Raw genomic sequence first — 17856 nt, 5'->3', positions numbered from 1 at the left:
ATTCAGTTTCTTGGTTGGTGGAAAACTCAGAAATGAATACAATTATCCGAAAGAAACTGAAATGAATACATGATCATAATAACAGTTGAGTTATTTAGAAATATCCAAATATTAAATCGAAAAGAAACTATGAGTAATTCTAGGCATCTTGTATAAAAAAAACAACAGATATGATCACAACAAGATTGTTAAAAAAAATTGAGATTGAAATGGATACTACTACTATTGTTTACATATTTTTAATCGTTTGTGTGCAGAACGCTCTTCCATATTATAATAAATGGATGTTGTTGATTTGATTTTCAGGATTTACTTTATGTTTGCCTTAGTCCTTTTAATTCTGTTATCAAACCTTACTTTAATTTTTATTTATATATCAAGTTACTTTCCTCATAAAAAAACAAAGAAAGCTACATGTAACCCCCGTGCTCGTACAAATACGATCATTCATGTGAAACAGGGCAAACCAAAGTGCAATAATCACCGGCAATCTTTTTAGGCTAAAATATATACTCTATACATAGTGATTGGTTGAGCCAAGTAACTTTTCATCTCAAAACTCGACTTGGTAATCTTATTCCACTCATTTTCGACTCGGAAGAATATCCATTGAAACCTTTTAAGCATCTCAAAGGTGGAAACCATAAATACCGTAATTAATTGTGGCGGCCAAATGCAACGCAGGATCAAACTGCTTCCAATAACCCAAAAATAAACCTACCGAGAGTAAAAACGAATGGTTATGCATGTAAACGCATTATTAATTCATGTATAGTTATATCACCAAAGATCCTTACCCATTGTCGCTTGTATGACAGATTGGACTAACAACTCGGTTTGTTGAACTTCAAAATTTGAGTAAAGACACTTGGAGGAGGATATAGGAGAAAGAACATCAGTTTATATTTCATTATTTGATGTTTATGCATCTCAATGTCAAGTTTCTGTTGTACGTAGTTGTAATGACGTAACATACGATGTGAGAAATGGCAAAGTGCCCTCAGAAACAAAAGTTAAGAGCAGCATGGTGAGGAAAAAGGAGAGGTCGACATACCTACGATCCCAATAATGAGTTACATCCCAGTAAAACGAGTAGATCGAGTCATCAACACTCGAGAAGAATAAGAGGCGAAGGTAAACATATGTTCACCTATCAAGTAGACATGATAGTTAAGGGCTAATAGAAAAATTACAGGGACTGCTGTTGAATATTTTAAAGATGAAATTACATGCAAAGTGGGTTAAAAAGCAATGAACAGATAGAAAAGAATAATTAGGCATACAATATTGTAAAATAAAGCACTAACGAAGTTCATAGTTCCATGTCCATGGCTGACTAAATATAAACTAGTAAGGAAACAATAGCATCAGGGAACTAGATGTATTATTACCATTAAAAAGAGTTTTCTCACTACAAGAAAACAGACTTTTAGCGGCATTTTTAGCGGCGTTTGGCCAAAAAACGCTGCAAAAGTTATATATTAGTGGCGCTTTAAAGAAAACGCCGCTAAAAGTTAGAGATATAGTGGCACTTGTTAAAAACACACCGTAAAAGATCACTATTAGCGGCGCTTATGTAACAAACGCCGCAAATAATCAAGCATTAGCGGCGTTTTTCAGAAAACGTCGCAACAGTGTTCAAAGAAACGACGACGTATGTTAATGAACTATAGAGGCATTAGTGGCGTTTTACTTAAAACGCCGCAATATATCAGAATTAGCGACGTTTCTTTAAAAACGCCGCAAAAGCCATAAGAGAAATGACGAAGTAGCTATAGAGGCATTAGTGGCGTTTTACTAAAAGCGCCACAATATATAGAATTAGCGGCGCTTCTGTAGAAACGCCGCAAAAGTGGCTATAGAGGCATTAGTGGCATTTTAATTAAAACGCCGCAACATATCAGAATTAGCGGCGTTTGTTTCAAAGCGCCGCAAAATTGTTAAGGAAAACGACGTCGTCTTTTGTTGAGCTATATATAGGTATTAGTGGCATTTTATGTAAACACCGTAAAAATTATGTTATTTTAAAGTTTAGGGTTATGAATTTTAGGTTTAATGTCAATGATTAATTTAGTGTTTGAAGGTTTATGATATAATGTTTATTATTTTGGGGTATGGGTTTATGTTTTAGAGTTTGAGTTTTGGGGTTTATTATTTTAGGTTTTAGGGTTTTAATATTAATGTTCATGGTTTTAGGGGTTAGGCTATTAGGGATTAGGGGTTACGATTCATGATAAGAAATTAATTTATTTTAGGATTTTGGTAAGCATTAAGATTCTATTTTAATTACTTTTATCCCTATATATTAGAACTTGTAATATATATTAAGATTATATTTAGGCCGTGTAAGCCTAGATGTAGGGTTCAAGGAAAGGATACTATTAGAATTGAAGAACATTTGGATTTTACTGAGATTCATGTCATTTTGTACAATACCCATATTATTTAATATAAGAATATAAAATATATGTTTTGTACTACACTTACATTGGCCACACGAATTCCCAAAAATATGTTTAGGATTATGGTTTAGGGTTAACATTTTTAGAGTTTATAGTTTGGGCTTTATGGTGATCTAGGATTTATGGTTGGTTCAGGGGTTACAGTGTATATATGATTTTGGAGTTTAAAGTTTGGGATTTAGGGTTTGGTGGTTGGTGTTCATGGTTTAGTGTTTATGATTTTAGGTTTAGGGTTTTGGGTTTAGGCTATAATTTTAGATTTTAATTTAGAAGATAAATATAAATAAGATAAATATATCTAAATTATTATTTTAAAAGAATATATATCAAAATGGGTTAAATCCCAAAAGCATACATGAAAAGTGGTTTAGTGTGCAATTGTGTACATGAACTGTATTTTGATCTAAATCTTGTAAAATATTAACGCAGTTATTGATATAATTAACATCATTTTTTATTTAATTAATTTATATATATAAAATAATGCTTTTATATTTAAAAATATTTAATATAAACCATTTGATATATTAAAATATTAGATTTTTAAAAAAATTGATAAACAAATAAATGCACTAAAATGTATTAAAATTTGGACAAACGGCACCGTTTGAGTAAAACAATTAGTGGCGCTTAGCCGAAAAACGCCGCTAATTTGTTCTTATTTGACCAAAACGATGCAGTTTCAGTTTATACTATTAAACATTTAGTGGCGCTTCAAAAAAACGCCGCAAAAACGCATTACCATTTGGCTTAAACGGCGGCGTTTCAAAACAAGGTATAAAATTTTTTGTGGCGCTTTCAGAAACGCCGGAAATTTTCAATACCAATTTGCCCAGGGCGACGCTGTTTCGCGTCGGTGAATTAAGTTTTAATGGCGTTTTTAGAAAACGCCGCAAAAGTTCAATAACCGTTAGCCTTCTACAACTGCATTTCAATTAAAGTTTTAGTGGCGTTTGTAATATAAACGCCGCAAATTTGCAATCCCAAATCGATTTTAACGAATTAAACTTACACCTTTTCCTCTTGTTTGCCCTAATTCTGAAATCCCAATTTCAATAAATTCAGAAATCCCCAAATCTCCCTGTGCATTGCAACCCATCTCCTCCATCACCTTCTCCCCATGCATCGCAAACCATCCCCTCCATCGCCTTCGCCCCGTGCATCGCAACCCATCTCCTCCATCGCCTTCGCCCCGTGCATCTGCTACATAGCCATCAAGTGTCCCCTCTGCTGCGTCGCCATCCTCTACCGCAACCAATCGGTAAGTATTTTCCATTGTAACTCTTCTGTTGCATATTTTTGCGCTGAGAAGTTTAATTTGACTGTGATAATAGTAGGCTGAGAAGTTTTTATTTTTGATAAGTGTTACTAAAGATTTGATATCCTTCAATTTTTTTTTTGAGCTTCAAAGAAAATGTATGAGTACCTTCTGTAATCATTGAAAAATAGAAGCCACGCCACTGAACAACTATTGCATGATGAAAACCCATGATTATTAAAGAGTTTTGCATGTAGTAAATTTGAACCTATGTCTGGATTTATGGGGAATTAGAGTAACTCTATTTGTTTAGAAGTATATTCTAACCATGAGAAGTATATTCGTACAAAAGTAGAACTATATTTGCAACGAGCAATGATAAAGAAAGGGGATTAGCTTATATATTCTACTTGACTGAATAGCCTGGGCCACCTCCTCCTTTTGGCACTGTCCACTCTATGTTTTGCTTTGGGTCTTTAATATCACATGCCTGTACATCATTCAAACCAACCATCTTAACTTTAGCTCAATAGCCACATACCAATTTAAATTCATTACTGATTCACTTATTTTGCTTTAACCAACTAGTTTTACTCCCATGCCGAGGCAAAACTAACATGAAGTTTTACTGAGGAAATGTCATTGTCTTTCAATTCTCCATCACTTGATCTTGAACATTGACTAGATTACTCACATTATGCCTTATATCAATTTTCAATTTAGATGGTTGTAGTTTGAAGATGACCTATTTTTGTACAAATCAGTTGGATTTTGCTGACATTTAATTTTTAAACTTTTTCAGGGTCATTCTTCTGTATCTGTTTCTGAAATGCAAGTAAGTTTTTTACTTAATTACTTTTACATTTATGTTCAGTGTATTGAATCTAATTTGATAAAGTAATGCATTCCAGGGAGCAATTGAAAAAATGATTAGCCATTCAGATTGATAATTTTTGTATCAGTTTGTTAGCATCCTTATCAAGTATCAAATGCCTATCTGTTACTTCTTGTACACTGCAGGTTGGTTATATAATTCCTTCTTGTTTGGGTTATTCTGTCAAGATTTACTTAGAAACTGTTCAATTTTACAATATTAACTAATGAACTAAACTTCATGATACCGAGTACCTGTTACCAAATTAATATATCATAGTATTTGAATTAATTTTGTACAAAAATATCTTTTAGACTGCTTTTAACCCAAACCTAATTTTTTCTACCCTATTTTTATACTATGACGATTGTTAATAAATTTAACTATTACTATAATAATTATATGAAGTAAAATATATGAAGTAAAATTATATCAGATACTAAATATGGTACATATACTTTAATTCCTTGTGTTTTGACTTTTAGGATATAGTTCCATGTGTCTCAGATTAGTGAATTAATGTTGTATATATTTCGCCATCGCTTCTTGCTCCTCTTGCAACTATTGGTTCAACTGAAGTCGCCATTTAATCTTCAATTAGTATTTGGTATCGATATAGATAAAGTTTTTATATTTGCTTAAACTGAAATATATTTGGAGCTACTCTTATAATCTTACATCTGTTCTAGGTACTATCGAGCACTGAATTAATATTTGGTGCAACTAAATACACCACGACCATTGACATCTATTCTAGGTACAGTTTTTTGCTAAATTTTTTCCTTATTTCTATGCATTTTCACTTTCAATTACTTAACAAATATTATTTTTTGACTCCACCTCTGCTTGTCGGGTGAGAGTGGAGTAGACCAGGTTGTTGAAATTATTAAGGTACGTTTTAGTTCAAAATTCTAATCAATAATAGTTTTATCATGATGGAAAAACTAATGTTTTGGGGTTGCGATTTTGTAAAAATTTAATTGCTGGTTCTGTTTGGAGCGAACTATTTTGTTTCCAAATTAATTTTAAATTTTGGCTTTTGAAAATATTTTTAAATTAGTTACACTATAATAAGTTTTTAATTTGATATGTTTTCTATTTTAATTGAATTGAATAATTTCACTCAATTTTATTCGATCGACTCAAATTTCATTTTGTTTAACTCGATAAAATTTTAAATTGAGTAAAATACTAAAAATAGACATAAGTTAATTTTTAAAATTACTTGTGAAAAAAATATACCAATCAATATATCAAATATTAACCCTATTATGATTCAAATTTATTTTTATTTTCTCAATTTTCTCTCGAGCACTACTCCAAATTCAATAGTTGTTTTTACGCCTCTCAACAAGTGAAAATTATTTTAATGATAGCTACAGTGATTATAAAATGAATCATACAAAAATCTTATTAAAAATATTTTCATCACAAAATTCAATCAAATCCTAAACAATTTATAAAAAAATAAAATATATAGAAATTTCAATATCATAAAGCAGCCATCCCAAATTGACAAATTGAAAAAATTTGGATGACACTTAGCCCACGTTTAAGTGTAAAAGCCAAAACATGAAAAGAATTTCCATGTTCCTTCTTGGATTTTGACCACCAAATTTTTTTCTCAAGACTTCCTTTTTACTTTCAACAATCTCTTTTAGTAAAATATCATTCTTCTTCCTTTTGGTGGTTTCTCCCATACTTTCAATTTGACTTTTCATTTAGTGTATTTAAAAATAAAGCTTTTCAAATTTGATTGGAATTCCAAAATTTTGTTTAAATTTGACCATGTTGCTGTTTAGGAAATTATAAGTTTTTTAAAGAAGGAAATTATGTATTAAATGTTTCTAATTCAAAAGTAATATATATTCAAAAGTAATATATTTTTTCAAGTTCACCAAGAACTCACATAATTTACATAATTTACATAATTTAAAGTTCAAATTTCATAACTTACATAATTTACTTAACTTACATAATACATAACTTACATAATTTAAAGATCAAATTTCATAACTTACATGGTACATAACTTACATAATTTAAAGACCAAATTTCATAAGTTACATAATTTACATAACTTACATAATAATTTAAAGTTCAAATTTCATAACTTACATAATTTAAAGACCAAATTTCATAAGTTACATAATTTACATAACTTACATAATAATTTAAAGTTCAAATTTCATAACTTACCTAATTTAAAGATCAAATTTCATAACTTACATAATACATAACTTACATAATTTAAAGATCAAAATTCATAACTTACATAATACATAACTTACATAATACATTACTTACATAACTTAATTATACATATAAATAAACAACTTATTCGTGTAATTTATTGTCAACTTTAGACTTCAAGAACAACGATATGGATAGGAGTTGGATGAATTTGTCAAGGGTAAGCAACGGCTATCGAAATAGAGTTCAAACTTTTCTAAATTTTGCATTTCAAAATGCAAGCCAAGAGAATATGATTCTCTGCCCATGTAAGAGGTGTGGCAACATCAATTGGCATTTTCGTGAAGTTGTCTACGAACATCTAATTGTTGATGGCTTTATTCAGGGGTATATAAAATAGATTTTCCATTGAGAGTGTACATCTAGTGGAACTTCTTCAATGACTAATCCGACTTATCTTGATACTGCTTACCATCAGTATGTTAGAAAGATGACATGGAAGGTATATTGCGGGATACATTTAATATGCACAGTCATGGTGAGCAATCGTTTCCACCTAACTTTATCGCATCCGACGATTGTAATATTAGTGGAAATGTTTTTTGCGAAACGGGAACAAGTGCACCTGATGAGGAGCCAAATGAAGAAGCGGTGAAGTTCTACAATTTACTTAACAAAATGAACGAAGAACTTTACGAGGGATCAAAATATTCGAAATTGTCCTTCTGTATTTGTTTATTTCACTTAAAATGTTTGGGAGGGTGGACCGGAAACTGTTTTACAATGCTGCTAGAGTTTCTGAGAGAGATATTTCTATTCGCAAAAATCCCCCAGTCTTGTCAAGATATGAAGAGACTAATAAAAGATTTGGGCCTTGGGTACGATAAAATTCATAATTGCCCAAATGACTGCATGTTGTACTAGGGTGATCAGAAGAACCAACAGTCTTGTCATGTTTGCGGCAAGTCTCGTTGGATGAATGGGAATACAAAAGATGTGAATGGGGATGAAGGTGGGGCACATTTAAGAAAGAAGCCAGTCAAGTTTATGCGATATTTTCCCCTAATACCAAGACTTCAAAGGCTTTTCATGTCGTCAAAGACAGCCTATTCTATGAGGTGGCATAATGATCAACGAACCGATGATGGATTATTAAGGCATCTTGCTAATTCTTTAGCTTGGAAATCGTTTTACAGGAAATTTCCAAGCTTTACAAGCGATCCTCGGAATGTGAGGCTTGGGCTAGCAGCTGATGGCTTTAATCCTTTTAAAATCATGAGTACTTCGTACTGTACTTGGCCTGTAGTGCTTGTTCCTTACAATTTGCCTCTATGGATTTGCATGAAGCAATCTTCATTTATTTTATCAATGATTATCCCTGGAGAGAAAGGTCTCGAAAATGATATTGACATCTATTTACAGGCACTTATTGAAGAGTTAAAACAGTTATGGTCGGGTGTTGAGACATATGATGTGTTAAGAAAGGAGAACTTTAATTTACGTGCAGCTTTATTGTGGACAGTTAATGATTTCCCAGCTTATGCAAATTTATCAGGTTGGAGTATTAAAGGACGTTATGCCTGTCCTTGTTGTGCTGCGCAAACTTGTTCGAAGTGGTTGTATAATGGAAAGAAGTTCTCTTACATGGGCCATCGTCGGTGGTTAGATGGAAATCATAAATTTAGCTGGAGAAATTATGGTATATTTACTTAATAATATTTGATTTATTCTAAATATTTATAATGTTTAATTATAATTGTTTAATTCAATTTATCATTAGTAGTTTTAAATAATGTTAAGTTATGTTGCATTCCTTTTTATTATATATTTCGTTTTTAACTGTTTAATTGATTTTTTAGGAGAAACTAAAAGAGAAGAAGGTGGAATATGAAGCGATTGCTTCGACTTATAGTTCTGTTAATCTTGAGAACATTGATAATGTAATTATCACCAAGTTTTGGGTCCCGAAAGGTACGGTCGGGTTCGATTTCAAGGATCCGTGTTACCCCGACCCAATTTTGGATCAGCTCCCAAAGAATATATGCCTTCCGGAAGTCAAGCTCAAGCTAAAGTTCAGAGGTTAAGAGACCAGATAGCTCAGATGCAAGCGAACACAATTGAGCAAATTGCCGAGGTTCAACGAAAATATGAAGAACTCCAGCAACAACTTAGAGCGGAGGCAGCAGCGAAGGAGGCAGAGGCAGCAGCGATGGCAGCAGAAGAGAGCAAAAAGTATGATGACCTCTAGCTACAGCTTCAGCAGATGATACAGATGTTTCAACAGTCGCAAAAGCTGCCATCTTAGACATTAGTTTTCTTGTTGTAAGAATGTTTTTAACTTTCACACGTTTAACATTATTGTAAGAATATTTTAAATTATACTTTATTTATTAATTACATCATATATCTTTCGTTAAATTTGAAGTATCATTTAGAATTAATGTTTTTGGTTGTATTTTTTATGCTAAATTTGCTGTTTTTGGATGCATTTTATGCTATATTTGTTGTATTTGGTTGGATTTTAATGCAGGAAGGGCTGGATATTGGTGAAAAAAATGCATTGCAATCTACTAAAATTAGCGGCGTTTGTGGAAAAAACATCGTTAAAAGCCATGACTTTTAGCGACGGTTAATAAACGCCACCAATTTTTGCGGCGTTACCTATAGCGGCGTTTTTTGCGGCGTTCTCAAAAGCGCCGCTAAAAGTCTATTTTCTTGTAGTGTTTTCTCCTTCATGTCCTTGTACCATCGCAATCACTGCATTAGCAGCAAAGCATAAGGAATAACAAACACTAGAAGAATTGCAGCTGAGTGACTACCACAAGCAAAGTCAGCTTCAAACCATGCAATTGTTGCCACCTATGTCTCAAGAGAAACTATGTATCATTTTTCTTTTGATACAAAAAGGTTGCTCAGATTTAAAAAAGTCTTCGGTATCAGAATTACTTGGCGATGAACCATTCGACAGACTGAATGCTCTAAATCTGAAAATACCTTTAGACAATAAACAACTACAAGAAATTAGAAAATTAAATCTAGATCTTGTACTAAACTAAATTCATCAAATACCATAACCTTAGAGTTGATTTGGAAGGATAAAATGAATGAGAAATAGAGAGAGAGAGAGGCCAACTTCTAATAGGAAGGAAGGCTTATCTATAGTGATGCAGCTTACTAGCTAAATTACAAGGGGTTAATAGAAACTTGCCTATAGAGGGAGAGCTATCCGCCTGAGCGTTCTTAGTAAGAAGTACTGAGATGACAAATAAAAAAGATCAAATGGTAATGCCAAAACCAAAGCAACACCAACATACAGGACAGGATTACCTATAATGTGTATTTGAAATATTTAGTATCATAATATATGTCAAATGCCCCATGGCATGATCATGATGGTAAATTCATAGAATGCATCCTACAAGACTACATGCAATCACATAAAAGTATGCATTTAAAATTGAAGGGATGCAGAGATAATATAATGCGAGGAAAGAGGGTAGATATTACACTGGTTGTGATGCTGCTAATGATACTTCTCCATTGGAGTAAAGCTGAACGTATGTTGTCATGCTAGTTGGGACTATAATTTTCATCCACATATGCTACATTGCATATATAAAAAATAGAAAATAGAACACATTTTGCACCACAGATCAGAAGACGAAATTCGCAATGAAGTATATGAAGAATCCGAACAACATAAATAGCAGTTAGAATTAGTACCTTCCAAATTTCTCTCTGTCGAAACCATCTTTAATTTTGAAAAAATGGGAATCGACTTTTTAAAACAAAATTTTGGAGTCGCCACCAATCCTTTTTGTTTAGGTGTGATCGGATCACTTAATAAAACAATTTGAATTATTAAAACTTCGATTTTGGTCTGCGAAATTCGAGAAAACCGGTTCTGGAGTCGGTTACGTACGAAGAAGGATTAGCACCTTCACAACGTCCAAAATTGGTACCTAATTGATTAATTAATATCCTAATGTCAAAAATTTGAAATGATTTTAAAAATACAATCCCATTTAAAAGTTTTTGAATATACTCGAATTGGATGCTAAGATTCTCTTGTTCCGAAGGAACAAAATATCACATTCAGTACGTTAGGATACGACAATTCAAACTCTCGAAACCAAGATCATCTCATGATTTCCAAAATTCATGCATTGAAATTTCAAAAGGATATTCGGTTATTTGGTCAAACGGTAAATCAAAACCCAGTACGTTAGGGCACGATTTCTCAAATTTCCAAACACAAAATATTGCCCTATTTTCGAAAACTTTTGAATAATAATATCCAGTGCAAGAGGTGTGTAACACCCCTTACCCATACCCGAGGCCGGGATAAGGTACGAGGCGTTACCAGACAAACATACAAACATTAAACTAAAATACGGGCCATAAAATTTCATTCATATTTCAAAACGTTCATTCACTTACACATAGTCCCTTATTTGAGTCTACGAAGCCCAAAACACACTTTAGAAAGGGTTCGGGACTAAACTGAGAACTTACAAAAATCTTGGAAGTTTCATGCTTTAAGGCTCCATACGCCCCTGTCCCAAAGTCGTGTTCCATACACGGCTGAGACACATGGTCGTGTCTCTGCTTGTGTGGAATATACCTAGGCTATTTTTCAAGCTTTGGTCAACCTTAATCTCTTACACACTTATACAAAATCAAAAGCATATAACATGGTATTCATTTAATGATTAAATATTCTCAATTAAACCACAAACATAGCATTTGTATGTCATCATACATGTGTCTCTCATACTCATTTTACCTTGTTTATTATAGTACCACTTATACATTTATATCAAGATTATCATCTTACAAAATATCTTCAGCTTAATCATCAAGCATTCATATTTAAAACTAGATCATATCTTTATAAAATACCACAATTCAGATACGCAAAATAGCATGTTTGCTTGAAACATTTCAATTCAACTCCATACCCAACAAGCATTACATTGAGACTAGTCATACATATATATATATATATATATATACATGTCATGATACATATCATTCTCTTTCTGTTTTCTTATAAACACATATCATTTATTTCATTATATCAATATTTCATATACCATAGTTTCCATGTATTCCACATATATTTATTTTCCTCCTCCTCCTCTCCATTCCACATCCTTAATGTATATAGCATTCTTGTAAGTACGATTTCACAATTTACTAATAATTGCTCACATCAAACTGTCCACACAAGTCATAGTCCCTTACTTATCTATAATTCGAGCTACAGAGCTCCAAATTAAGATCTGTAAATTTCCCCTAAAACTAGACTCACATATCTTTCCACCATAAAATTTTCATAATTTTTGGTTTAGCTAATTAGTACAGTTTATTCAATAAAATTTCCCCGGTTTCACTTTCTGACAGTTCTGACCTCTCTTCACTAAAAATTAATTATCTCACAGTACAAAACTCGGATAATGTTATTGTTGATTTATCTTGAAAATAGACTCATTATGGATTTTAAAAATATAATTTTAAGCCTCTAATTATTTTTATCCAAAATTTTGAGATTTTCCAAAATCAGAACATGGGATCACGTAATCATTCTGAACCAGTCTCACAAAAACATAAATATCTCAAAATATAGAACTCATTAAGCTTTAATTTGATATCTCATTCAGTCTCTGATTCAATTTCTAATATTTTTGGTGATTTTTCAAAATCACGTCACTGCTACTGTCCAAAACAGTTTTATTGCTAATTCACTATTTCACACTTTCTTTGTATTAACCTCATTTTAACATACATATCATAAATCATTTTACTACATTTCATACATCACAAGTATAGGCCCATGATCACAAGGTCACCATAAAATCATCCTCGTGTATAACTTACTTGTTTATAACCTCACCACATCCTGGTCACTTAATGAACACATCATTCACATAATCAAGTTCCTGCACTTATTCATCACAAAACTCACAAAGCAATACATAGAGAGTCTCCCGTTGAACACTTCGGATCAATCCTCGATACTTGGTGGTTTCAGCACATAGCTCTACCCATCATATAGTCCGGCTCTCTTGTCCACATGGTGAACACTCGTTACCACCCATGTGACCTAGCCAATTTATCTCGTAGCTCTCTTGTCTACATGGTGTCCTTCACCTGGAACCACACATGCGGCCTAGCTACATATATCCCGTAGCTCTCTTGTCTACATGGTGTACACAAAGTATCACCCATGCGACCTAGCTACATCATAATGTCTTGTAGCTCTCTTGTACACATGATGTGCACTCAGCACCATACATGTGACCTAGCTACATACTATCAGATCATCCAATCTTTCCAAGGTTCAACTGGATTTCTCTCTTTTCCAATAATTTCACCAATCAAGTAATTATCCACAAACATATTTCCAATATTATTATAAAATATCATAATACAAGTAATATTGATGTATTACTTACATATAAACTTACATCTCATTTAATATCAAGGCAATAACATTAAATTACACATTGCCTTATTAAAAATCATATGAACTTACAATTTCCCATAATATCCATAATCATAGAAATCACATTTATGTATGATAATTAAATGCACTTCATGTACCATAGACATATTTTTAAATCAATTCATAAACTTGGCACCATAATCATTTAATTTAATATAATTCAATTAATTCACTAAATTTAACTTTCAAATATAAATTACGACTTTATTGTCAGTATTATTATCATACCAACTTACATACTTTCAACACCTCGAAATCATAATGAATATATCAATTTTACATTGAAACATGCATAAATTAATGCTTATTATACATATGAACTTACCTCGATACTAAAACGGCCATTTTACCAACTTTCCCAATTTTCGATTTTTTTCTCTCATTCTAGGTTCAAATCTCATTTTTCGGGATCTAAAACATCATATTTTACTTATTTAATTAATTTACTATTCAAAACAGTCCTTAACTCAAACTTTGGAAAAATTACAATTTTTTCCCTAAACTTTGCATATTTACACTTTTGCCCCTAGGCTCGGGAATTAAACTTCATCCCTTATTCTTATGTTTTATGACATGCTGATCACTTTTCCCTTCTATGGCAACATCAAATTCTCATTCTAACATATACTTATGACTATTAGGTATTTTTACCGATTAAGCCCTTTTACTCGTTTTCACTCAAAACCGAGTAGCACAAGTTGTCTAACATAATTTAAAACTTCATATTATATTATAAAATAGAAAAATAAACACATTTCACCTATGGGTACTTTTCCAAATATGAACCCTAGCTTAAATTATTGCTAGAATAAGCTTAATCAAATTACCGGGATTCCAAAAACGTAAAGAACTTGAAAAACCGGGTTATAACGGACTTACTATTGACCTTGAAAAGCTTGAAAACCCTATCCATGGCTTCCCCATGCTAATTTCGGCGTCCATGAGAAAGATGAGTCAATTTTGGCTTTATTTTCCCTTTTTATTTCTTTTAATTACCAAATGACCAAAATGCCCTTCCTTACTAAACTTTCAAAAATTCCATCTATGTTCAATTTTTGTCCATCACTTAGAAATTGGTCAAATTTCTATTTCAGACCTCCTAATTAATATTTCAAAGCAATTTCATACTAGAAACTTCTAGAATGCAAGTTTTGCAACTTATTCAATTTAGTCCCTAACTTCAAATTGAGCACTTTATGCATAGAATTTCTTCACGAAATTTTCACACAATCATGAAATCATATCATAGGCCTCAAAATGATCATAAAATAATTATTTCTATCTCGGATTTTGTGGTCCCGAAACCTTTGTTCCAACTAGACCCAATTTTGGGCTATTACAAGGTGTATTTTTTACTTTGAAACCATGATATGCAAATGCAATTGCCACGTAAACAAGATCGAATGTACTAATAAAACAATTTGTGATGGTCACCTAATATACATTACTTACAAACTAACATGATAATCAAAGACAAATGAATTAAAAGACATATATAATAAATTAAAAACAAAGCAAATTGAAATAGAGCGTAAAAGCAATTTGAAAATGATAATAAATGCATTCAAAATAATAATTTGAGAAAAGAATCTGAAAATCAATAATATACAAAATGATTTTTTTAAAAAAATATATATATATATATGACAAAATCTAAAATAAGTAATGTATATACATATGTAAAAAGCTGAAATAAATCACATGAAAAAAGTTCAAAATAAACAATAAGTACATTTAAAATAAATAATTTGTATAAGAGTTGGAAATAGATATTATGTAAAAATCTAAAATAAATAAATAAAATAGAACTTTGTAAAAAATGAAAATAAAATGAATAAATAAATACAAAAGGAAAAGATATAATATAATAATAATAATAATAATAATAATAATATAAATTGATTAGTTTGGTAATAGGACAATAATAATAGTAATAATACAAGAATAAAGTAGAAAATAATAATGGAATATTAATAAGCATGATAACATATTAATGATAAAAATAGAAATGATATGTTAATAATGATAATAAAATAAAAAAAATAACACTATATTAATAAAATAATAATAATAGTAATAAAAGGTGAAAATAATAATAAAATAATAAAAACACTATTACGTTACTACTAATAAAAATAAAATGAAAACAGTAATAGTATATAGAATAATAGTAAAAGTAGTAAAAATAATAATAATAATATTAAAAATAACACTCTCCCCCTCCCTTCTAAAACACCGGTCCGAATTTGCTCCGGTCACCGGACCTCCACGCCCAGTCATCGGCGGCACCGTACACGGTGGTTAGACCTAAAAAAGAAAACCTTTTTTCGGTAACTTGAAAATGGGTAAGCTTCTTCCCCTTTATTTTTACTTTCGTATGTAAAAAAAAAAGTAAAATAAAATTGAAAGATAAAATAAAATAAATAAAGAACTTAAAACTAGAATAGACAAAAAAATACCTCTTTCGCTTTGATTTTTGATTAATCTCCTTTTTTCTCCAAAAATACCCTTTACAATAGTTTTGAATGGCTTTTATAGTCAAATTTTACAACTGATTCCTCTTTCTTTTTGCAGGCAAGTGGAGTGATGGAGTTAGTGGGGTGGTTTAGTGGGGTGGTATTTGGGTTGTGAATGAGCTTTGTATCTTGGGTTGTTGTTTATTGGGCCCCGGGCTAAAATTGGGCCCTATAGCTGCCCCTCTTTACTCATTGTCGTGTAACGAGAATAGAGCAAAGACCTTAAAAGGGCTAATTTTGCCCAGTCTTGCTGAGTCTTGACTTCTTGACGCTCCCTTTCTTTAAGTAGCCTCGCTTTAACCCACTGCATCTTCAGGGGTATAAGAATTTTTGTTTTAATCTACTCCACTACTGCTTAGGGAGATATGATTTGTAATATTCAGCCCGTTTCCCTACTGCTTATGGAGATAAGGCTAGTCTTTAATCTACTCCGCTACAGTTTAGGGAGATAAGATCTGTAATTTCCAACCTGTTTCCCTACTGCTTAGGGGGATAAGGCTCACCGTCTTCGATCTACTCCACTACTTCTCAAGGAGATAAGATCTATAATCTTCAGTCTGTTTCCCTACTGCTTAGGGGGATAAGGCTCACTGTCTTTGTCCTGCTCCACTACTATTTAGAGAGATAAGATCTATAATTTCCAGCCTGTTTCCCTACTACTTAGGGGGGTTAAAGCTCACCGTCTTCGATCTGCTCACCGTCTGTAATTTTTAGCCTATTTCCCTATTGCTTAGGGGGTTAAGGCTCACCGTCTTCGATCCACTCCACTACTGCTTAAGGAGATAAGATCTACAATTTCCAGCCTGTTTCCCTACTGCTTAGGGGGTTAAGGCTCACCGTCTTCGATCTGCTCCACTACTGCTTAGGGAGATAAGTTATGCAATTTTCAGCTTGTTTCCCTACTGCTTAGGGGGTTAAGGCTAGTGAATTCACCGATGTTGCTACACTATCCTCTAGGGACATGACCTGTAGAATCGGTTTCATGTATCTATACTTATGCCAAATAATTAGGATAATATGATCGAAATGAATCAAATGCTCCTAACTAGATGTGATGCTTATGTCAAAGAGTTAGGATGCTATGATCGAAATGAATCCAATGCTCCTGACTAGATGTGTTATGAATGATATGTGAATGCAAAAATGTAAATGATCCTTTTTAAAAGGCTTAAGGTATCATTGCTCGTTGTTCATCAGGGCCTTATCACTGACGTATTACACTGCCATTTTGTTTGGCTGGTACTCTTGACAAAAAACCCAAAGAAACAATCCCATTCTGTCAGCAAGCTTGCCCCACTGTAGTTTCAAAGTCCCTTCCACTGTACTTTCTGGGACATAAAGTTTGTACTTCTCACTGCAACTTCAATGGAAAAACATTTGGTTTCTTTTATCCATCCCGCTGCAACTCAAAGGTATAGGATTCGTACTATCTTCTTCAATCAAATGATCTGCTACACCCCTCTTTGGGTAACATGACCAGATACATATGCAGAATATCAATTTTCTTTTTCGAGCTGATCCCATTAAATGCTTGGGTGAACATTGATCGTCATTCGTCGAGGTTGTATCACCGATGCAATATCTTGTATCTAATACTTTTGATAAAAAATCTAAAGAGATAGTCACAATTTAGACTCCTCTTTCTAACCCTTAAATTTGGTAAGTTCTAAACAATAGTCCCGTTTCAGGTTCTTGTATTATTTAGAAGCTCCCAGAGTAATATGCAGAACCTCTTTTGTGAAGGTATTCTTAGTCCCTTAATCATTATTTTAATGCAAAATGCTTAAAAAAGATCATAACAATGGATAAGAGAGAAAATAATTGGGAGCATAGCTCAAAACAAATAAGTTAATCAAAGATAGCAAACGTAATAAGAAGGAAATTTATTGAGACGTATCTTGAAAAGAACAAGGTAATCAAAGCCCCAGATATCGCAACCTTAGCTTCTTTGTACCAGTTTCTTGAAGACTATTTTGAGCACAATTTGTGTTTAGGGAATCCGGAGCACTTTGTCGAGGGCCCAAGACGTAGCATACTTCTTCATT

General features: G+C 32.4%; 1 pseudogene; it reads right to left on the bottom strand.

Moving 5' to 3' along the window:
• Positions 1 to 495: 495 nt before the first annotated feature.
• On the bottom strand, positions 496 to 10386 carry LOC108468625 (uncharacterized; annotated as a pseudogene).
• Between the last annotated feature and the right edge of the window lie 7470 nt (positions 10387 to 17856).

The sequence above is a fragment of the Gossypium arboreum genome, chromosome 8 (assembly GCF_025698485.1).
Source record: "Gossypium arboreum isolate Shixiya-1 chromosome 8, ASM2569848v2, whole genome shotgun sequence".
NCBI classification, from domain to species: Eukaryota; Viridiplantae; Streptophyta; class Magnoliopsida; order Malvales; family Malvaceae; genus Gossypium; species Gossypium arboreum.
This window is presented reverse-complemented; position numbering and strand designations above follow the sequence as displayed.